Raw genomic sequence first — 24,199 nt, forward strand, 5'->3', positions numbered from 1 at the left:
AGATCATATCCATCATCCCATCACAGCCACTTCTAGATTCCCGGAACTCATCCTGACGTCAGGATCGCAACCCACTCAGGAAATTCAGCCCACAATTTGAGTCAGACCCAGCATGTCATGCTCAATATCATTGACTCCCATCATGTCACGTATTTATGACTAAATGGGAGGGTTTTATCAAATAGCTGTTCATGGCAGTGGTGCTGTTTACAAACATCTGAGTAAAGGAGGAAATTGTGATCTAATCTGTAAATTGCTTTATGAAAGTTTGGTATCTAGTGAAACAGATTGAACCATTGATAATGAATTAAAGAGTTAACACCAGCAACAGCGATACACACCCCATCTACATTCACAGGCTAAAACCAACCTTCAGAGAGTGTTCGAGGCAGAGTCAATGAATATTTTTAAGGACTAACAAGTGATCAAATGTTATCAGAATTAGGTCGAATGTGGAGTTAGGCCACAATCAGGTCAACCACGATTCTATGAAATGGCAGAACAGGCTCGAGGGGTTGGATGCCCTACTGCTAAGGTGGCTAAGAAGATACTTGCCTTTATTAGCCGAGGTATAGGGTACCAGAACAGGGAGGTGTTGCTGTAACTGTATAAAATGCTGGTTAGGCCACAGCCGGAGTACTGTGTGCAGTTCTGGTCACCACATTATAGGAAGGATATGATTGCACTGGAGAAGGTGCAGAGAAGATTTACCAAGATGCTGCCTGGGCTGGAAGGTCTGAACTATGAGGAAAGATTGAACAGGCTGGGGCTGCTTGCCTTGGTGCAGCGAAGGTTGAGAGGGGACCTGATCAAGGTGTATAAGATTATGAGGGACATGGGGTGGATAGAAAGGCACTTTTTTCATTAGTTGAGGGGTCAATAACCAGGTGGCATAGATTTAAGGTAAGAGGTAGAAGGGGAGTTCACGAGAAACCTTTTCACGCAGAGGATGGTGGGAGTCTGGAACTCACTGCCTGAAAGGGTGGTTGAGTCAGCAACTCTCGTAACGTTTACAAAGTATTCAGATATTGACTTGAGTTGCCATAACCTCCAGGGCTCTAGGCCAAGTGCTGGAAAATGGGATTAGTTTAGTCAGATTATTGCTGACCAGCGTGGACACAATGGGCCAAATGGCCTCCTTCTCTGCTGTAAACATCTATGAATCTATGCTCCTAATTCATGAATTTGTACACTCCTCAGCTGCCAGCTCCTTTCACTAGCATGCGGAATGCACTTTGCAAGTGGCTGCAGCTCACAATGCCAGCTTACCAACATGTTAGACAAGGATCAGCAGGGCCTCCTTGCCTTGGTGGTGCAGCAGTTGTGAGCACTGTAATCTGAAAATCCTGCAGGCAGCAACTGCAGTGCATGCAGTCAGCGTTGGGTCAAACCTCATCTGTGATGAAGGAAACATTGACAAAGTAAGGCACAAGAGCTCACAGCCAATTCCCAATCACTGAGACCAGGAACCAACCCCCCAGCAGAACAAAAAGGATATATAAAGTATCTTTTGCAGGAGAGGAATTTCCCTATTTAATTCAGTGTGTAAATTTTAATTAAAAAGAGATGTTAGCCAAGTAAAAACTGAAGCAACTGATTGGTAACGGTCTGATTTTCTTTCCTGTTAAGCAGGATTGAGTCCTATAGACCAGTATCCAAACCTATACCCACTGTAATTGTCTGACTGTAACTGTCTACATCAGAGTCAGGCGAGCTGAGATTGCTGACCATGTCTGCAGGGTTAGCTTCAGTCACTCTTTTCAATGGTTCAATAACTTTTACTGCAAGCAGACGAATTTAGTTCACTTTCCCCAAGTAAGCCCAGGAATAATTTCTGCCCAAGTTCTGTACATCTCCCTGTCCCAGTCTTTGAAAATGAATGTCAGCTGAAAGCATAGAAATTACTGCTGGAGATATTGCATTAGTGCTTACTTGTACATAATTTTTCCGCTGTTTTAACATGGGTGCCAACGTATGTAAAATAAATTAAGTATTGCTATGAAAACACCTAGAATTTTGATCCTCCAATATTGTTTAAGCTATGGAATGGCCTTTTGTTTATTAAGCGTTGTTGTTAATTAAGTTCCAGGAAGATATAAGCATCACAGCTGATCAGAACAGAAGCAGGAAATAGAGGGTGAGGCCGCTGTGGACAGTCCCCATCCGAGGACAAAGAGCAGCTCTGACCCGGTTGGTGACACAGGGACCTGATACAAAGGGCATATATACATGAGGGAATGCTGTCATTAAGGCAAACTCCCTGACTGGCCACATCTGTGCTGAAGGCAATGATGTCAGATGTCACTGGAAAGAGTGCATCTGTCACTGGGGAAATGCAGCTGTGAGCTGTTGACTGCGAGATGCCAAATAGGCCAGCTGCCAACACCAGAAAAGAGCCCAAAACAACTACTGGCACAGGATGCCCCCACTCCGGGAGAGTGCACTACTCTGCCACCATCTGCCTGCGGAGGTGAAGTCATCAGTCAAACTGCTACTCTAAGTGCAGGAAGCTGATCTTCTGGCAATACATCTGATTCTGCAGTTATTATCTTCTGGTCTTTCCTGCCCCTCGACCAGCTCCTCTGTATCCCATGGCCAGGGTGACTTCTTTTATTGCTGGGGCCAGTTCCACTGCTCCAGCCTGACCTTGAACATGTTCCACCCATTGTCAGACGCAGTGGATCTAGGACCTCAGCTGTCAAATTCCCCTTGCATCGTTATGAAATAAACATTCTCCAAGATTGTCGCATCTGGTACCAATCACAAACATACAGATCTGCTTCAAAGATGGCTGGTTAGTGGATATATACAAGTTTCCTCTTGATAATTGCTCCTTTATTTTTAAATGGCTGCTGCTTTCATCAAGGGCTTCCTGCCATGCAGTGCACTTCTTGTAAAATCTCAATTCCTGATTATACTACTGCTCAAATGCCTCCTAATGACCATGATTGACTGCCCACTGCTTCCTGTCAGCTGCCTATCCTCTCAGAAGTTGCCTCCAGGAAAATTGCATGGAGGGAGCTTAACATCGAGCAAGCTGCACAGTGCATTTGCCAGTTTTTACACCCTCTGATCCACCTGCACCACCGTGGCAAAATCCAGCCACGATGTGAAGATAAGAGACGAAAACGGAAAATGCTGGAAAAGCTCAGCAGGCCCAGCAGCATCTGTGGAGAGAGAAAATAGAGTTAGTGTTTCGAGACCATATACTCATAAGAACATAAGAACTAGGAGCAGGAGTAGGCCATTTGGCCCCTCGAGCCTGCTCCGCCATTCAATTAGATCATGGCTGATCTTTTTGTGGACTCAGCTCCACTTACCCGCCCATTCACCATAGCCCTTAATTCCCTTACTGTTCAAAAATTTATCTATCCTTGCCTTAAAAACATTCAATGAGGTAGCGTCAACTGCTTCACTGGGCAGGGAATTCCACAGATTCACAACCCTTTGTATGAAGAAGTTCCTCCTCAACTCAGTCCTAAATTGAGGAGGAAGTCCTCTTCATCAGGGCTAGGCGGTAGGTAAGAGGTTGAAACAAGGAATGAGGCAGGCAGTTGCATTGGGATGGTAGTATTTGATGATTAATATGATAGGATGACAGCTCTGGGTCCAACCGGGCGACAAGGTTCTGCACGATCTGGCTCAGACCGAGTAATAGAATGAAGGGAGGAGGGATAAAATTATTGACGAGACAGTATTTATGGTCAGGCTTGAATACAGTGTCTTCCATCTACTTAATGTTCAGTTGGAAAAAATTCTGTATTTTCTGTAACTTAAATTGAATGAATAGAAAGAGAAGTTATTGCTGGAGACAAACGGTTTGCATTCAGACTGGTAGGAACTCAAACAGGGAACTTGAGAGAGATGATTCTGTTATCTCGTTGTGGGTCTTAGATGTGGTATTTGTGGATCTGGATTTGCAAATACAGCTGGAGGTCAGACCATTGGCAAAATTGACCTTATTTGAAGACTATGCCAACTAAACACAGACTCAACTTGAGGCTCTACTATTTCCCTCCTTGTACTGTTGGCGTGATCTTATGTGACTATTGATGTAGACTGTATATTTACATATTAAACATTAACCCTTGAGAGGACAGAGTGGTCTTGTAGCTCAGTGGATAGAATCCTTGCCTCTAAGCCAGAGCTTCCAGGCTTGAAGCCCAGCCCCGGACTTGATGGCTAAGGAACATGTGTTTGTAACACAGCCAAATAGGTTGAGTATCAACCTGCAAAATCCATAGAACCGTATAACCATAGAAAGATTAGAGCGCATAAGGAAGCCATTTGGCCTATCTTGTCCGTGCCAGCCAGGGAACACCCAGGTGTCCCTTCTAACCCCACCTTCCTGCACCTGGCACATAGCCCTGTAGCTTACAGCATTTAAGGTGTCGAACGAGGTACTTTTTAAGAGTTTAGGGTCTCTGCCTCCACCACCAAGTCAAGCAGTGAATCCCAGACACCCACCACCCTTTGGAGTATTGTGAGCAGTTTTGGGCCCCATATCTAAGGAAGGATGTGCTGGCCTTGGAAAGGATCCAGAGGAGGTTCACAAGAATGATCCCTGGAATGAAGAGCTTGTCGTATGAGGAACGGTTGAGGACTCTGGGTCTGTACTCGTTGGAGTTTAGAAGGATGAGGGGAGATCTTATTGCAACTTACAGGATACTGCGAGGCCTGGATGGAGTGGACGTGCAGAGAATGTTTCCGCTAGTAGGAAAAACTAGAACCACAGGGTACAACCTCAGGCTAAAGGGATGATCCTTTAAAACAGAGATGAGGAGGAATTTCTTCAGCCAGAGAGTGGTGAATCTGTGGAACTCTTTGCCGCAGAAGGCTGTGGAGGCCAGATCATTGAGTGTCTTTAAGGCAAAGATAGATAGGTTCTTGATTAATAAGGGGATCAGGGGTTATGGAGAAAAGGCAGGAGAATGGAGATGAGAAAAATATCAGCCATGATTGAATGGCGGAGCAGACTCGATGGGCCGAGTGGCCTAATTTTGCTCCTATGTCTTGTGGTCTTTGCGTAAAATAAGTCCTTCCTCATGCCCCTCTACACCTTCTGCCACTTATCTTGAATCTATGTCTCCCGGTTCTAGAATTCTCCATCAAGGGAAACAATTTTATCCTGTCCACTGTATCCCTTCCCCTCATAATTTTGTACACCTCAATCAAGTTACTCCTCAGCCTTCTTTTTTCCAAGGAAAAACCCCCACCTCTCCAATCTCTCCTCTTAGTTACACTTTTCCAGTCCTGACAACATTCTTGTGAACCTCCTCTGCACACTCTCCAGAGCAATTGTGTCCTTCCTGTAAATCCTTCCAACATGGTAACAACAGGAGAGACTAATGGTCAGCTACACTTAATGTGGTGTGCCTCCTCAAGCTATAAGTGGCTAGCAAATTGTTCCAGGAAAAAAATCACTCTAGGAACAGATGAAAGTCTGCCTTATGTACCATTGAGTGTGGGAAGTGAAACAAAAATCCTTGAGACTACCTTGGATTGGCACTGGCTGATGTTGATGTTCATCGCCTAGAAGAGGTTAACCTAACGCTAAACCAGTTAGACATGAAACCAGAGGTGTACAAAGAAAGAGACAGTGACACAAATACATGTACTGCGGGTTTTTCCAGCCTCACTCATCACAAAACTGTAAAATCTCATCCAAGGTCAATGGACCTTGCCACAAGTCCACCCTCGCCCGCTCTGATTCCCGTGGCTGGCAAGGCGGTAAAATTCCGGCCGTATTGTGAGAAATGAAATAGTTTATTGAAAACATTTAAAGGATCCTTAATGAAAATCACCAGAATAATTGTTTGCATGGTCTCACTTACTGCATGAGTGTGGGGCCGACGTGGAATTTTCTGAGTGGGTTGTTCCTTTTTGTTCCAGTAACAGAAGCTGCCCGAAAAGTTTCCGAAAAATTGCCAGCACACAGTTTGGTATTTTGCTGTGAAGTTGTTTTGGCCCCGCATGAGGCATCCTTTTGTTTAGTCAGAGCAGCGGCAATATAGGAAGCAGGCAGTGCTCTGGGCACTAGGGAGGGGAGACAGATGGAATAACAATGGTTCCACAAATGAGGTAAAGTAGAAGGCGAGGCTTCAAACAACTTCTCGGAGATACGAGATAATCTCTCCAATATCCAATGACGTTGAAATCTGTTTTTAATCAATTCATCTATGTAGGGAGAAGAAGTTTGAAATATATTTGTCATTGTGAAGAATCCTTTTAATTCACTGCACTAATTCTCCTTTTTAGGTTCCTTCATTTGTTTCAAATTATGTTCCAGCATGTGTTTGGACTGATATATGAAAAATGCTGACTACAACACTAAGCACAGCCACGTTCTTTAATTACCATATAAAACATGCTAGAAACAGTCTACTTGCAAATTAATAGTCATAACGAAGGGCTGCCAAGTTGTTGGTATACGCGTATGGAAATAACACTGTAATTTTATGAAAAATGGAACCGTGCAATCAAATTCCAATGGAGCAGTTGCATTGCTGGAGTTAAAAGGGCAGAAGTTCAATCTGTCACTTTGGCCATTCCATGACCAATGTTTCCTGTAACATTCAGTTGTTGTGTGATCCAGTTTTTTCATTCTGAGGTATCTTTATAGTTTATTTGGTGCAGCTGTGCACAGAACAAGGCCTGCTGCTTACCTCCCATGCTGCTGTGTGGGCGCGCACCACCACAGCTTAATGAGAACATTGCCTATTTGCCATCTTGTATCCCCGGGTCATTGGGGACAGGAACCCATGTCTGAATTAGCTCAACAAAGGTACCCAGTATAAGAAGAGGAATACCGGGGGACGCCATGTTGTTATGAAGGGGAGAACAACAGGCCATTTGGGCTGAGGGTTTAAGAAAACTGTAAGAGCTTTTTTTTCTGCCCCATGTTTACTGACTTCAAAGCATGGCCTATGGGCAACATCAGATGCCAACCACGCCTGCTTCCTGCATATGTATATGCCATTGGGCCTGTGTTTGGTCTAACGGGCTCACTGCTGGAACTTTGGAAAACTTTTAACACTCTCAAATCTGCTGTCAACCTATAAGTGGGTGAGCAGCTGAAATGTTGGATGAGAGTTACATGTTGTTTTGTGAATTGTGCAGAACCCCAGCTGATCAAGGTCTGGCCTGAAATTTTGGTGTCTCCATCAAATTTTGTCCTTGAATTCTGTGTTTTGAAAGAGCTGTGTATTTGACCTAATCTCTTTATTTGAAAACCTGTAAGAGTACGGTAACAGCAGATAAAGTAATACTTGCACTCTGCACTTCCATTCTGTACTGAGACAAATTGTAGGAAGCTTTCGACGCATGTGCACTCTTCCTTCATGAAATGCATCAAACCAATATAACTGTTCATTCGCTGTGTAATTACGGAAATAACCTGTGAAACGCATTTACAATCGAGGGATACAACACACACGTCAAAAGCTATTGCCATCAAAGATATCATGTCAGCTCGTTTGACAAGGCTTGGTGTGAAAACAGTGTGATCAGGAGTGCTTAAGCCCTTACGAATATATTCATAAATATATTGGGTGGAATTTTCCCGTCCCACACACCACAGGAATAGTAGCAGGCAGGATTTGATTTCATTTGATTTGATTTATTATTGTCACATGTATTAACATACAGTGAAAAGTATTGTTTCATGTGCGCTATACAGACAAAATATACTATTCATAGAGAAGGGAATGAGAGTGCAGAATGTAGTGTTACAGTCATAGATAGGGTGTAGAGAAAGATCAACTTAATGCAAGGTAAGTCCATTCAAAACTCTGACAGTAGCAGGGAAAAAGCTGTTCTTGAGTCGGTTGGTATGTGACCTCAGACTTTTGTATCTTTTTCCCGAAGGAAGAAGGTGGAAGAGAGAACGTCCAGGGTGCGTGGGGTCCTTAATTATCCTGGTTGCGTTGCCGAGGCAGCGGGAAGTATAGACAGAGTCAATGGATGGGAGGCTGGTTTGCGTGATGGATTGGGCTACATTCACGACCTTTTGTAGTGCCTTGCGGTCTTGGGCAGAGCAGGAGCCATACCAAGCAGTGATACGGCCAGAAAGAATGCTTTTTATGGTGCATCTGTAAAAGTTGGTGAGAGTCGTAGCTGACATGCCAACTTTCCTTTGTCTTTTGTGAAAGTAGAGGCGTTGGTGGGCTTTCGTAACCATAGTGTCGGCATGGGGGGGACCAGGACAGGTTGTTGGTGATCTGGATACCTAAAAGCTTGAAGCTCTCGACCCTTTCTACTTCGTCCCCATTGATGTAGACAGGGGCATGCCCTCTACTACACTTCCTGAAGTCGGATGACAAACTCCTTCATTTTGTTGACATTGAGGGAGAGATTATTGTTGCTGCACCAGTTCACCAGAGACTATCTCATTCCTGTCCTCTCTCTTGTCATTGTTTGAGATCCGACCCACTATGGTGGCGTCGTCAGCAAACTTGAAAGTCGAATTGGAGGGGAATTTGGCCGTACAGTCATAGGTGTATAAGAAGTATAGTATACACGGACCATGCAAATGTCCGTTGACCTCGGGTGGGATTTTCCAGCTTTGGGGGGGGTGAGCGCTGCCGGAAAATCCCATCCATTGATTTGGATGATCAGTCACGATCATAATGAATGGCGGAACAGGCTTGAAGGGCCGAATGGCCTCCTCCTGCTGTTATTTTCTATGTCTCTATGTAAATGTGCTTTTAATATAAATCAGGCAACTCTCAAACCTCAGCAGAGAGAAAGGACAGGCAATAGAAGCAGGGCATACCACCAAAGACATACTGCTAGCGAGGGAGTCTAATTTTCTACTTAACACAGCCACCTTAAGAAGGTCCATTAGTTTTAAAGTTTATTTATCACTCATGTCACAGGTAGACTTAACACTATAATGAAGTTACTGTGAAAATCCCCTAGTCGCCACACTCCAGTGCCTGTTCGGATACACTGAGGGAGAATTTAGCATGGCCAATGCACCTAACCAGCACGTCTTTCGGACTGTGGTAGGAAACCGGAGCACCTGGAAGAAACCCACGCAGACATGGGGAGAACGTGCAGACTCCACACAGACAGTGACCCGAACCAGAATCAAACCCGGGTCCCTGGCGCTGTGAGGCAGCAGTGCTAACCTCTGTACCATCGTTTAAAAGGTTCCACCCACGCCGATTGTTCCTTTAAGGGCAACACAGCAGAGTAAGGTGTCTTGGGGGATGATCCCTTTATGAAGGAATGCTGAATACAATTTACCAGTTCATGCATCAGAACAACTCTAGAACCCCAATGAGAACTTATGTAAATATTATGCCATATTCATATGGCTTGGTGCTTATATAGCGGTTTCTGGAACTTTCTTTTACTTAAAATGGATACTGATGAACTCTTGAGATAGCAGCCAGTGGTCAGGTGAGCATTGCAACTTGAACACAGACTTTCTGAAGCTTCCAGAAAGTACCTAATTGTTTCATCCTAGGTGGACGGGTGGGTGGGGGCTTCACACTGGAATAGAAATATCAGAACAAATACTCTCTGTGGAATTCACACGTTTTGTGATTTTCCCAAACACAAGTCTCAAAGTGGGAACCCTAACAATGAGGGTCTGGGCAAAAAACAATTTATCCTGAGTAAGAAATCTTCATCGTATATCAATGGCTTCGGGCTAATTCATTCCAGCTGGACAACAGCAGTGTTGGTCATGTGACTGAAACTGGATGAAAATATTGAGTTATTTTTTAAGTTTATTTATCATTGTCACAAGTAGGCCTACATTAACACTGCATTGAACTTGCTGTGAAAATCCCCTAGTCGCCACACTCCGACACCTGTTCGTATACACTGAGGGAGAATTTTGCATGACCAATGCACCTAACCAGCACATCTTTTAGACTGTGGGAGGAAACTTGAGCACCCGGAGGAAACACACATGGACACGGGGAGAACATGCAGATTCCACACAGATAGTGACCCAAGCTGGGAATCGATCCCGGATCCCTAGCGTTGTGAGGCAGCAGTGCTAACCACTGTGTCACCATGCCACCCACTCAGACACAGAAGACCTGGGCAGTCTGTAAAAACACTGAAAGATGCAACAGCTGCAGCCAAAGGCTGTGTCATCTTTGCCTTTAAGAACTTTGGGCCAACATTTTTTAAAAAGACTCTCAGCCTGACCCATTTCTCTCAAAAACACACCAATATCAAAATTGAGCCCCGTTACAAAAATCACAACTAACCAGTGTCATGACCTGCTGAAAAGTCAATTTCTTCATGGGAATCCTAAAATAATCCTGATATCTGACTTCAGCTATTCAAACCCATCTAAACTACAATTCAAGAATGGAAAAATAATGTTTTCTTTATTGGGCACACAGCAACAGTTCTTTTATCATAAACCCAATGCGTGAACAGTTAACTATTCTTTTGGTTGAACACGTTTTAATATTGTTAACAAAAGACATTTCATCGAAGCTTTTCATCTTGCACTCATCAGGACAATCGCAAGAATACCAATGTCAGGTGAAATTTTTGTTCGTTTATGGGATGTGGGCATTGCTGGCTGGGCCATCATTTATTGCTTAATCCTTAAGACATTTAAGAGTCAACCACATTGCTGTGGCTCTGGGGTTACATGGAAGCCCAACCTAGTAAGGACAGCAGATTGCTTTCCCTAAAGGACATTAGAGAACTAGATGGGTTTTTCTGATCATCTTCCATGGTTTCATGGTCATCATTCGACTTTTTAAATTCCAGATCTTTATTGAATTCAAATTTCACCAGCTGCCATGGTGGGCTTCACAAAACACGCTCAACAGGTTGGATCAAATCATCCGTAATGCCGTCATGTCTCACAAATTTGATTGAGTTTTTTGAAGGGGTAAACAAGAAGATAGATGAGGGCAGTGCAGTTGATGTTGTTTACATGGACTTTAGCAAGGCCTTTGACAAGGTACCACATGGTAGGTTGTTGCATAAGGTTAAATCTTACGGGATCCAGGGTGAGGTATCTAAATGGATACAAAATTGGCTTCTTGACAGAAGCCAGAGGGTTGTAGAGGGTTGTTTTTTCAAACTGGAGGCCTGTGACCAGCGGTGTGCCTCAGGGATCAGTGCTGGGTCCATTGTTATTTGTCATTTATATTAATGATTTGGATGAGAATATAGGAGGCATAAGTTTGCAGACAACACCAAGATTGGTGGCATAGTGGACAGTGAAGAAAGTTATCGAATTGCAACGGGATCTTGATCAATTGGGCCAGTGGGCTGACAAATGGCAGATGGAGTTTAATTTAGACAAATGTGAGGTGATGCATTTTGGTAGATTGAACCAGGGCAGGACTTATCATAGAACATAGAACATAGAAAGCCACAGCACAAACAGGCCCTTCGGCCCACAAGTTGCGCTGATCATATCCCTACCTCTAGGCCTATCTATAGCCCTCAATCCCATTAAATCCCATGTACTCATCCAGAAGTCTCTTAAAAGACCCCAACGAGTTTGCCTCCACCACCACCGACGTCAGCCGATTCCACTCACCCACCACCCTCTGAGTGAAAAACTTACCCCTGACATCTCCTCTGTACCTACCCCCCAGTTAATGGTAGGACGTTGAGGAGAGTTACAGAACAAAGAGATCTAGGGGTACATGGTCATAGCTCCTTGAAAGTGGAGTCACAGGTGGACAGAGTGGTGAAGAAGGCATTCGGCATGCTTGGTTTCATCGGTCAGAACATTGAACACAGAAGTTGGGACGTCTTGTTGAAGTTGTACAAGACATTGGTAAGGCCACACTTGGAATACTGTGTGCAGTTCTGGTCACCCTATTATAGAAAGGATATTATTATACTAGAAAGAGTGCAGAAAAGATTTACGAGGATGCTACTGGGACTTGATGGTTTGAGTTATAAGGAGAGGTTGGATAGACTGGGACTTTTTTCTATGGAGCGTAGGAGGCTGAGGGGTGACGTCATAGAGGTCTATAAAATAATGAGGGGCATAGATAAGGTAGATAGTCAATATCTTTTCCCAAAGGTAGGGGAGTCTAAAACTAGAGGGCATAGGTTTAAGGTGAGAGGGGAGAGATACAAAAGTGTCCAAAGGGGCAATTTCTTCACACAGAAGGTGATGAATGTCTGGAACAAGCTGCCAGAGGTGGTAGTAGAGGCGGGTACAATTTTGTCCTTTAAAAAGCATTTAAATAGTTACATGGATAAGATGGGTATAGAAAGATATGGAACAAATGCGGGCAATTGGAATTAGCTTAGGGGTTTAAAAAAAAGGGCGGCATGGATATGTTGGGCCGAAGGGCCTGTTTCCATGCTGTAAACCTCTATGACTCTATGACTCTATGCTTCAAACCTGGGTCCCCAGAGCATTAGCCTGGGTCTCTGGATTACTTGTCCAGCGACAATATCACTATGCCACTGCCTCCCCCACGGTAGCACAGTGGTTAGCACTGCTGCTTCACAGATCCATGGGACCTGGGTTCGATTCCCGGCTTGGGTCACTGTCTGTGTGGAGTTTGCACATTCTCCTCGTGTCTGCGTGGGTTTCCTCCGGGTGCTCCGGTTTCCTCCCACAGTCCAAAGATGTGCGGGTTAGGTTGATTGGCCATGCTAAAATTGCCCCTTAGTGTCCTGAGATGTGTAGGTTAGAGGGATTAGTGGGTGGGGTAGGGCCTGGGTGGGATTGTGGTTGGTGCAGACTCGATGGGCCGAATGGCCTCTTTCTGTACTGTAGGGATTCTATGATTCTATGATGATTTGTACTGTATGAGTAGAGAGCGCTGATTGGTTAGCAAGTGGACTCAGATTGGTAGAGGCGTTGCCATGGAAAATGCACAAGTAAATGGTGGCTGACAGTTAACTGCCAAACATTGTTTGAAAATTCAAACCACGCAGCTTGACTCTGATTGGAGAAGGCATTGCCCTGAGGACTTAACCAACGAATGGCTATCACTCATTTTGTTTAGCCAAAACAGGCATAATGTGTTTTTGTCTTCAAAAAACAGGTCCCTGTGCATTAATATATAAATAGCTTGCAGTACGCACGTCCAGAACTCCCTTTGTTCTTATGGAACCTCCTCACTGGCTGTAATTATTGATTGAATTTGTGCCCTTAGGACCATTTACCAATTACTAATAATTTCCTCTATTTTGCTTCTGTTAAGAGGAAACATTTCACATACAACAGAGACAATTGAAGAGTTAACAAAGCAAGCCAAAGGAAAGCGAAAGGGAAACAGCAACGTAAACAGATTTGTTCCTGGCACAGTAAACAAGAACTAGTTCTAAACAGAAACCATTGTTCGGCTTCCCGACTGCGCTGTTTGGAATTTTTCTGGGAGAAACCTGGTATTCACCACTGCACCCCTAGCACTCACCGCCCCCCCCCCCCCCAAACAACAACAACAACAACCTGGAAGCTTCAGTCTCTGGCTTTCTCTCTCTAAGAAGTTTAACAACACCAGGTTAAAGTCCAACAGGTTTATTTGGTAGCAAAAGCCACACACGAGGAGCTTTTGCTACCAAATAAACCTGTTGGACTTTAACCTGGTGTTGTTAAACTTCTTACTGTGTTTACCCCAGTCCAACGCCGGCATCTCCACATCATTTCTCTCTCTAGACAGTTCCTGGGATGTGTTTCTAATGCTGTGGGTGATCACTCAGAACACTTGTTCTGTAAGATCTTGGCTGGGTACTCACTGTTCTCACATTGAAAGCTCTTTATCATTGCTTGAATCTCCTTGGCTGAGACAAGTGAGTCCAGTGCTTGGTCCTCCTTGTGGGTGTGTTTGAAGAACGTGAGATTGACAAAATACTGGTTGAGTCCATAAATCCGAAAACCAAACACATCCAAAAACAGCACTTCTTGAACCTCATCAACCTTTAGTGGGGAGTTTCTGACCTGAGCTGACACCACCTGAGCCAGCACAAACCTTGCCAATCGCCCACAACCTTCGGCACAGGAAGTTTCCAACCTGAACTGACATGACCTGAGCTGGTATGATCTGAACTGGCATGAACTTTGTCAACTGCACCCAATCTTTAGCACAGAAAGCCCAGTTGTTTGTCAACACTGTTTACCTTGCAAACCCTTTCCTCTAAGCAGAATCACAGATGGCAATGGCTAACTGAGCTGCAGTCATTGCAATGTAAGCAGGTCTAGGCCTTTATAAGGTAGCTGAAGCTATCTGATATGTCAAGTGCAATTGGCCCAGAGGGTTTTGGATACCGGATATTTGACTAAAGGCCTGTTTTGTGAAGGCCTATGGTTTTGAACTGTAAGGGACAGGGAGGCTTTGTAGATTCACTGTTAACTCAGTGGGGTTGAAAATTAGTGTCAATTCTATGTTACTAATTGAAGCAATTGCAGCATTGAGCAGTTATTAAAGTTTTGAGGATAAATTTCACACTTGGCATTCCTGGAGCATATTTCAGGTAATTGCATATGGGCAGCCCATAATTTTCACTCCAAATTTACCTTTAGGAATTCCAATGTTATCACCCACCTGCTCAGAAATTTTATTTCCAGTGTATTAGAAGAGGTTTTCTCCTCCTTTTGACAGTTTAGTTCATTTCTGATTTGTATCATGTCTTATTGAGAGTTCTCCAATTGCTTTACCATGGACCTGTGGTTCTGCTTTCCCTTATTTCAAATTTCCTTTCTGGATTTGATTTACATTGGGCTTTTTGACAGAGGAAAGGGCAAAAGCATGGACTCCAATCACCATCTTGGTGGTTTCCCAGGTGTAGCAGCAAGTTTCCTATGCTCAGAGGTACCATGGGTTAGTCCCACCTGCAGACAATGAGGCGTCCGGGGAGGGCTTGGAAGAGAAGAGGGCAGGATTTTCTGAGTCTGAGCTTGAGATGGCAAAAGAGACTCCATAGCTTTCTATTCACTTTATCTGGGACCCTGTCCGAGGAGGCTATATTTGCTACCATATTATGGCCTCTACAAGGACAATTGCAGCAAGGAATTTGTGTTAGCACCTTAAATAGTAACATGGTTTGCCATAGTGCCCCTGTAAGTCATGTTTTGACTTTCTGATGAAACAGAATGTTATGTACTTCCACTTAAGTCATTCCTGCTTGGTTTGTGGAAAAGGATTTTCTGATCTTATTGTGAAACTGCAAAAATGACTGAATGGTTTCAGTCCTGTCCAATTTAATGCTTTAATAGACAACCGTAATCCATTCTCTATGCCACAAAGAACCAGGAAATTCTTTTAATTTACCTGTTTACAATCTTTGCCGTTCTATAACAAAAAAACATGATAGTCTGACAGTGTGGTAACCCATTGTCAAAATGCTCAATTGCTGATACAGTCAATGGCTGTCCTGACAGTGGAGAGTGGGGTGTTGAGGTCTTTAGACTACAGCTGCAGTAATTTTACAGTGAGCTGACAGGTAGAATCTTATCACCGTTCACACTGGCGGGATTTTCCCACTGCAGTGAACGGCTGGTAAGATTGTAGAACTAGTCTGTGTCTAGTTGTGGCGCTAGCAAGTGAAATACTTGCTCAACTGTCTGATGAACACGATGAGAGGTCACAACCTTTAAGGTTGGCTGGAATCTTCCACTCTGGAACCTAAATTCGGAACCGAGTGCAGAAGTGGGAGTGATACCCACTATGGGGTGGGTTGGCTGACCACGAGCGTTCTTGCACTGTTCAGCTCATTATCCAAGCAGCAATGGTGAGAAATTAAACACTGGGAATGTAATGGGATAATGGGGAAAATTAGAAAAATGTGGGAGAAACACGTAAAAGAATTTGGAAAAGTCCTGCTCGTTGGACAAAAAAAGCCAGCAAAAGCTCAGGATTGTTTACCCATATTTGCTTTGATTCTCGGAAACATTTACATTCTGTAAAACATATCGACTAAACTATCTGGCCTGAAACAGAGACACACAAGTGAGGTAAACACACAGTGAGTAAATCTCACATGTTCAAATATCACATGATCAAATGTCATGTGATCAAATCTTGGTAATACATCAACCAGAATTAGGCCCACAGCTGACAAGAAGAATGCAGAGTCAATATTTACACTTAGAAGTTTCCTGTTACGAGAAAGGCAACACCAGAATAAATGAGCAATCCAGCAAAAAAAGGCACAGACTGCATGAATTATTATTTTTCCAATGGTTTGGAACGATTTGCGACAGTTGAGTGAATGGAGTTGTTTTTGTCTTTGCATGCTCTTTGCTGTTAAATAAAGCAATTTACCCATTTGTATCCCGCCTCAAATTGGCAATTGTTTTTGTTTTGCTGAAAAAGAGCATTTTGTTGAAGCTTTTCATCTTGCACTCATCAGGACAATCGCAAGAATATCAATGCCGAGGGTATTCTTGTGATTGTCCTGATGAGTGCAAGATGAAAAGCTTTGATAAAATGTCTTTTTTCAGCAATACTCAAGTTCTGTATTACCATATGACTAATTGCTTCAGTCCACTTTTGAAAAGATTTGCGAGGCAATGTGTGAGACGCATTGGTGATGATTTTCCCTCCGTCCAGTTCGGGTGACAATCCAGCACAGCACATCCAAATGAAATACTTATTTACAGGTGGCTTCCTCTTCAGCTGGACTGCTGGCTGACACAAAGTGGTGCGACACAGGGGCTCCACACAGTTGAATCCTAAATTTGCACTGGGCTCCTATTTATATCATAGGAACCAGATTCAAATACTTAAATTAGCCATGTGCTTCCTTCAGGCAACTACCCACTCTGAGAAAATAGTGATGGCCACAGTGACTGCTGGAATGGGGCTCAAAGTTCTGCCTCGCAATCATTGGAGTACTGTCACCCCATTTCTGACTGGCAAGAGAACTGGAAATCTCCACCATGATGTCCTAGTTGAGAAGTCTGCGATGGGCTTTTCCACTACCGCAAGCTTACCTTCACTGGTCAATACACGCGTTGGGATTCTTACGCTGCCAGTCGACTGACAATCCTAAATCAGTTGCCAGTGTAATTCTTAGCACACTGAGGATTATTTAGCAAGTGTTGTCCAATCATGGAATCGCACTTACAGTAGGACACAGTTTTGAGTTTTTCAAGCATGGACTGGTTTGCCTGTTGTGAACAGCGGAAGGGACATGCTGTTTCATACAATCCACCAGTCTTTGGGACGTATAGCCTACATACCTGGCATCACATTGGCACTGAAGTTCATATACCACATTATCATATGTGTGTTAAGCAGAATATCTTGATGGCAACATTCTGTTACCACTCAATGGTAGAAGTGCGAACGCCAAGGGAAATAGGAACAGGAGTGGGCCATTCAGCCCTTCGAGCCTATTCCACCATTTAATAAGATCATGCTAAGTCCACTTTCCTATCTTCTCTCCACAACCCTTATTTCCCCAACTGATTAAAAACCTAATAATCTCAGCCTTGAAAATTTGGCTCAGCCTCCACAGCCTCCTGGGACAAAGTATTCCAAAGATTCACAACTTTTTGAGAGAAGAAATTCTTCCTCAAATCCAGCTTAAATGAGCATGCCCTCTGGTCCTACACTCTCCCATGAGTGGAAACAATATCCCAATACTTACCATGTCTAACCCCCTAAAAGTTTCAACCATATTACTTCTCATTCTTCTGAACTTCAAGGAGTACAGGCCCAATCCATCCACTCTTTCCTCATATGGCAGTCCTCCAAACCAGGGATCACCCTCTTCTGTATTGCCTCCAAAGATAATATATCTATTCAGATTATCAATTCTGACCCGACAGATGGGCAATTTCTGCTGTTCGGGTGAGTTCGATAGGCTTTATCCTTCAGCATATTTGCACCAATTGCTGTGATTTTCAGATAAAAGACTGAATTTTTTTCTGCTACCTGCCTGAACTTGGGAGGAGTAGTTGTGGAAAATGGGAAGAAATAAAGTGATGGGGCCTAACCTCAATTCACACTGGGGCTGTCAAAGGACGTTGCCTCCATCCCGTCTCCATGGTCTCCTTGTCCTGTGCCAACCTCACCCACAGGACAGGGCACTCCAGGTCCTATCACTAATCAACTGCCCCGCCCCATGCTCACCCTAATGTATAGCACGCAAGAAATAATACTTTTCACTATATGCTAATACATGTGACAATAATAAATCAAATCAAAATTGTGATGTCCACATCTGCTTCCATGGGTCTTGGTCCCATCAGGTAACGCATGAAATAAAAACATAAAGTGCAAGAAATATTCCACCAGTCTGGCAGCAACTGCAGCAAGAGAAAGAGAGTTAACGTATTGAGTCAAATATCTTTGACGAAGGAGCACTCAGTTTTTATTTCAGGTTTCCAGCGTCCACAGTATTTTACTTGCATTTGGATAAAGCATGAGTTTGGCCTGAATGGCAGAAATAGGCCCACATTGGAAAGTGGAGGGAGTGGACTTATTTGAGACTTCTTGCTATTTCCTACTACCAGGCGAAAACCGTGATCTTGGCAGAGACCATGAGTCACTCTGTTGACCCATTCGTCAAGGTTCAGTTGCCCTGTTTTACATGGCCTCACTCTGTTCAGGGGCTGCTGCAGTGGTGCTGCTACAGCATCAGCTAGTTTTCCCTTGGGGAACACTGGAGAACATCTACTTGCTGGTAAGAATGCTGTTTGGAGCCTTCCATGAATATTCCATGATCCTACACCTGTACAGAGCTGCATCAGGAAAATTAAGTTCTTAATCTATTCAGGAGCATTTTTCTGCGAGTTTGATCCTCAGAAATATTCGAATTGTCTGAGGTTAACGAGCTGAGGCAATTATTGTAGCCACAGAATTTCACAGGATCTTCTGCCGTTCAAGAGCCAAGTCCAATTAAAATTTCCTCTCAATGCCATGGCAAAAGATACATATGGGAGAAGGGAAGTAAAAGCAACATGTCTATAAATGTTGGGGAGTCAGTATTTGAAGCATACATGAGCGTGGTGATGTTCTCTAATTCAGATACTTTTTCACATTACTGTATGTCTTATTTTAAGTACCTTGTGGGTTCTTTAGATGTCTCAATGGTGAGATTTGTAAATTTAAACATGAACCTTTTATTATTAGTCTTTAAGTGTTTACAGATCCCAGGTTACTGGGATCAAGTATGGTTCTGCTGCTTCCAGAATGTTCTCTCTGAGTCTATCATCATGTGACTTTATACATCATATTGTGAGCGAGTCATTCTTCAGTCCCATGTTAACCCTTGCTCTGCCGGGCACATTTACATTACAATGGTACACACACAATATCACAGCAGTGAGAGCAAATGTAGAATACATATTTTTGCTTAAGAATGTGGATCAAAAACAATTCATCGCCTGGTCAGTTTCTAATGATTCTTGTTGTAGAACTAAGCCTGCTGAAAGAAGACCAAGTTGCCTGGTTTCTTTCTTAAAGCACAATGTTTTTGCTTCTATTTTTGAGGTTCAACAATATTTTAGCTGATACCTGAAGAACATAGTTGCTAAAAGAGACTGCATCAGGTGATGAGGAATCAACATGAAGGTAACACTTACTTGACTTTGTCCTCACCACGGTTCCTGTCGAAGACACATCTGTCCACATTAGCACTGATACAAGTGACCATGGTTCTGGTGATGACAATGATGTAGAAGCCGAACTCCCCTTGAACCCCCTTGCATACACCCAAAGAGGCTAAAGTATTCTGTTGACCTCATTTGTTTGCTACTGGTTGTTGTGGCCCTAGAAGAAGCTCCCTCGTTGTGGTCGGACAGGAAAATTGGCCATCCATACACCAGCTGAGGACCTGAAGCAAGTCAAGGAGGCAACCAGGAGGAGGCAATAATCAACAATTGGTGTATAGCTGGGACAGATAGTGCAACTCCTCCCAAAACTACTTTAAAAATATACAATTTTTATGGGGCCCTTTTAAGGAGTCAGTTAGGCCGCATGTAACACTGGGAATGCTGAAGGCATTTTAGGATATCCGGGGTCTTTTACCCATTGTACATGTTCCCCAGAAACGTTGCTCCAGCACCTGATCCATTATGGTGCCTGACATGTTTCCAAAAATAAATTTGTGCAGGGAGTTGTCCCTTAAATTAAATCCCTTGCATCTGTTTTTGCACCCTGAAGACAGGAGCAGAGTGATCCAATTGGTACTCTAAATATCCAGACAACCATGAGAACTTTCTTCAATCTGTGTGGCACAATAACAATGCTAAAGGAACAGGCTACATAGATCTAAGCCTAAAGCTGCAGACCAGAAAGCAACTGTTTCCCATCAGTAGCAGCAACATTACTACAATTTGTAATCGCGAGATTTGGGCAGCATGGTGGCACAGTGGTTAGCACTGCTGCCTCACAGCACCAGGGACGCTGGTTCAATTCCTGGCTTGGGTCACTGTCTGTGCAGAGTCTGCACGTTCTCCCCGTGTCTGTGTGAGTTTCCTCCAGGTGCTCCAGTTTCCTCCCACAGTCCGAAAGACGTGTTGCTTAGGTGCATTGGCCACGCTAAATTCTTCCTCAGTATAACCAAACAGGTGCCAGAGTATGGCGACTAGGAGATCTTCACAGTAACTTCATTGCAGTGTTAATGCCTACTTGTGACACTAATAAATAAACTTTTTAAACCTCTTTCATTCCTGATTGCTAACAAATCACAAGATCAATATACAGAATGAAGGAAGGTGTACCAAAAGGAAAACATTCCATAATTTAGAATGAGGAACTAATCTAATAAAACTACAACACAGGCTACTTGTACACTAAACATAAAACATAGCAGATTGTAGACAGAGCTAAGTAGTCCTATAATGAAAAAATCCAAGCAAATTTCTCTGGCTCTATCACTTCAGTTTGAGAAGAGCAATGAACACGATTAATAGGAACATCATGCTCTACAAGAACATTCCCATCCTCAGTCACAGTAGAGCCCAACAGCAAGACTGAGTAGATAATCCTACTCAACAAAGCACCAGCTAGTGACTCTAAGCTAAGGTGCTTCACAGGAGTGTTATCAGAAAAAACCCACAGTTTGACCAGGGAGATAGGTATTAGGAGCATCTTGAAGAAAGAAAGAGAGGTAGAGAAGCAAATAGCTTTGGGGCAGTTTCTAGTGCATTGGTGTTGGCACCTGAATGCACTGCAGCCAAAAGTGGAGTAGCTAAAATCAGAGATGCTCAAGAGGGCAGAATTACCTGAATGCCAATATCTTGTTGGAGTAGATTACAGAGATGGTGCGGGAGGTGGGGGGGGGGGGGGGGGGGGTGCAGGCCATAGAAAGATTTAAAATCAAGAGTGAAACTTTAAGCATTGTTGATCAGGTTAATATGCACAGGAGCGATGAATGAACCAGATTCAGTATGTGTAAGGGCATGAGCAGCAGAATTTTGGGTGACCGCAAAATTCCAAAGGCTTGAACATGGGAGGCTGGCTAGGGGTATGCTAGAATACACAACTCGAGAGGCAACAGAGGCAGTGATGAAGATTTCAGTAACCGAGGCAGGGATAGATTTGGGCAATATTATGGACATGGAAATTGTTGGTCTTGGTGATGGCAGAGATATGTGCTCAGAAACTTATCTTGGAGTCCAGCATAATGCCATGGTTGTGAACAGTAAGCATCAGATATTTGCCAGGGGGAAGAGTGGGGAACAGAGTTTGTGGCAGGTGCCAAAAAAAATGACTTGCTCTTCCCAATAGTTAGTTGAAGGAAATTTCTTCTCATCCAGTACTGGATGACAGACAAGCAGTGGAGGGGTCGAGAGAGGTGGTGATGAGGTAAAACTGAATGTTGTGAGCTCACATGTGGAAAGTAGATAATTAGCCATAGTTCACAAAATAACACGCCCATCTCTCTCCATTAGAGAGAGACAAGTGGTTATATATGGCTTGAGAGGCAACACTGTGCAAACGTGGAGCAAGACAAGGAGGCAGGCAATCATGAACTACCATTTTGAACCTGTGCCCATTGGTATCATTCCACATCACATTCTAGCCATCTAACCAAATAAGCTAACTGATCCCCCACATGTGCACATTATTGTTATGTTTTTGAATGCTGCCGCCAAGGGGTAGGATGTAGATGAGAAACAGAAGGAGGCCAAGCCTAGATCTTGGGAGGGGGGAGAGGTAACAGAGCAGCAGCCAAAGAGAAGCTACTGCAGGTGATTTTCTGGCTATGTCTGCATAGATAGCAAAGGAATCAGGCAAATTCAGATCTATCCAGCTGGATCACCACCTCAGGTCTTCAGCATCGTGATTGAAAGTGCCTTGCTGATGACATGTACACCTTGCATTTAGCATTTTAAAAGGATTAAGACCACAGATGGGAACAGTTTTCTGGTTCAACAATGTCCTTTAGGCAAGAAATTGGCTGTTCAGCCTACATTTGACCTCAGACCCACAACAATCTGGTTGACTTTTAACGATCCTCCAAAATGGCCTCGCAAGCAACTCAGTTCAAGGGCTGGCATGGACAGGATGGGCTGAATGGCCTTCTTCTGTGCTGTAACCTTTCTATGGTTCTATGGCAGTTAGGGATGGGAAACAAATGTTGACTTAGCCAGCAAAGCCCACATAAATAAGAATAAACTCATATCCCATGAAAGAATAAAGAAAGAAATTGTTTCAGGACTTGCTTAAGAAAAATTATTGACCTGAAACATTAACTCTGTTTTTCGCTCCGCCAACATTGCCTGGCCTGCTGAACGTTTCAAGCATTTTTCTTTCTATTCCAGATTTCTATCATCCACAATATTTTACTTTAGCATTTGTGTGGTATTTCATCATTGAAAAAAATACTGTTTAGCTGGCCTATCAAATATCACCATATTAAATATTCAAAAGCTATACCTTTTAGGAAGCAATTGGTCATCCTGGCATGTCATTTGTACTTCACATTAGTAAATATAATATATTCAATAGTTTGCTGTACATCTTATTTATGATGTGGAGATGCTGGCATTGGACTGGGGTAAACACAGTAAGAGTTTTAACAACACCAGGTTAAAGTCCAACAGGTTTATTTGGTAGCAAATGCCATTAGCTTTCGGAGCGCTGCTCCTTCGTCAGATGGAGTGGATATCTACTCTCAAACAGGGCATACAGACACACAAAATCAAGTTACAGAATACTGATTAGAATGCGAATCTCTACAGCCAACCAGGTCTTAAAGATACAGACAATGTGAGTGGAGGGAGCATTAAGCACAGGTTAAAGAGATGTGTATTGTCTCCAGACAGGACAGCCAGTGAGATTCTGCAAGTCCAGGAGGCAAGCTGTGGGGGTTACTGATAGTGTGACATAAACCCAAGATCCCGGTTTAGGCCGTCCTCATGTGTGCGGAACTTGGCTATCAGTTTCTGCTCAGCGACTCTGCGCTGTCGTGTGTCATGAAGGTCGCCTTGGAGAACGCTTACCCGAAGCATCTGCATGGTTTCCCCAATGTACCATGCCTCAGGACATCCTTTCCTGCAGCATATCAGGTAGACAACGTTGGCCGAGTTGCAAGAGTAGGTACTGTGTACCTGGTAGATGGTGTTCTCACATGACATGATGGCATCCATGTCGATGATCCGGCACGTCTTGCAGAGGTTGCTGTGGCAGGGTTGTATGGTGTCGTGGTCACTGTTCTCCTGAAGGCTGGGTTGTCTACCTGATACGCTCTTGGGTTTATGTCACACTATCAGTAACCCCCAAAGCTTGCCACCTGGACTTGCAGAATCTCACTGGCTGTCCTGTCTGGAGACAATACACATCTCTTTAACCTGTGCTTAATACTCCCTCCACTCACATTGTCTGTATCTTTAAGACCTGGTTGGTTGTAGAGATTCGCATTCGAATCAGTATTCTGTAATGTGATTTTGTGTCTCTGTATGCCCTGTTTGAGAGCAGATATCCACTCCATCTGACGAAGGAGCAGCGCTCCGAAAGCTAATGGCATTTGCTACCAAATAGACCTGTTGGACTTTAACCTGGTGTTGTTAAAACTCTTACTATCTTATTTATCTCAGAGCAATGGGGGCAAATAGTTCCACATCCAGTTTATTTACAGAACTTTGAAACATCTCAGAACTCATAGGAGTTTGGACGCATATTCACAGCTCAGAACCCAGATCCTTTCCATAACAATCCCTGTGTGGTATCAGTGCTCAACTCACAAGCTCCACCCACAGACTTGAGCAATCAAGCAAGTGTACAAGGATCAGTTACCAGGCTAGCATAATCAAATACAGATGAAAGAACAATTGAACATTACA

At 43.6% G+C, this 24,199-nt stretch overlaps 1 long non-coding RNA gene across 3 annotated transcripts in view; it reads right to left on the minus strand.

Annotated features, from left to right (window-relative positions):
• The window catches only part of LOC144494092 (uncharacterized), a 34,709-nt gene extending 20,714 nt beyond the window's left edge, over positions 1–13,995 (minus strand). Inside the window, exons 1-4 of one of the 3 annotated variants that reach the window (XR_013497820.1) lie at positions 13,699–13,995; positions 5,835–6,177; positions 3,079–3,167; positions 1,270–1,396 (exon numbers count right to left, since the gene is read on the minus strand). This is a non-coding gene — a long non-coding RNA (uncharacterized LOC144494092). Of the gene's footprint in view, positions 1–1,269; positions 3,168–5,834; positions 6,178–13,698 lie in introns of all 3 variants that reach the window. The other 2 variants (XR_013497818.1, XR_013497819.1) reach the window with 2 other exon arrangements.
• Positions 13,996–24,199: the final 10,204 nt, after the last annotated feature.

Source organism: Mustelus asterias, chromosome 5, assembly GCF_964213995.1.
Source record: "Mustelus asterias chromosome 5, sMusAst1.hap1.1, whole genome shotgun sequence".
NCBI lineage: Eukaryota > Metazoa > Chordata > Chondrichthyes > Carcharhiniformes > Triakidae > Mustelus > Mustelus asterias.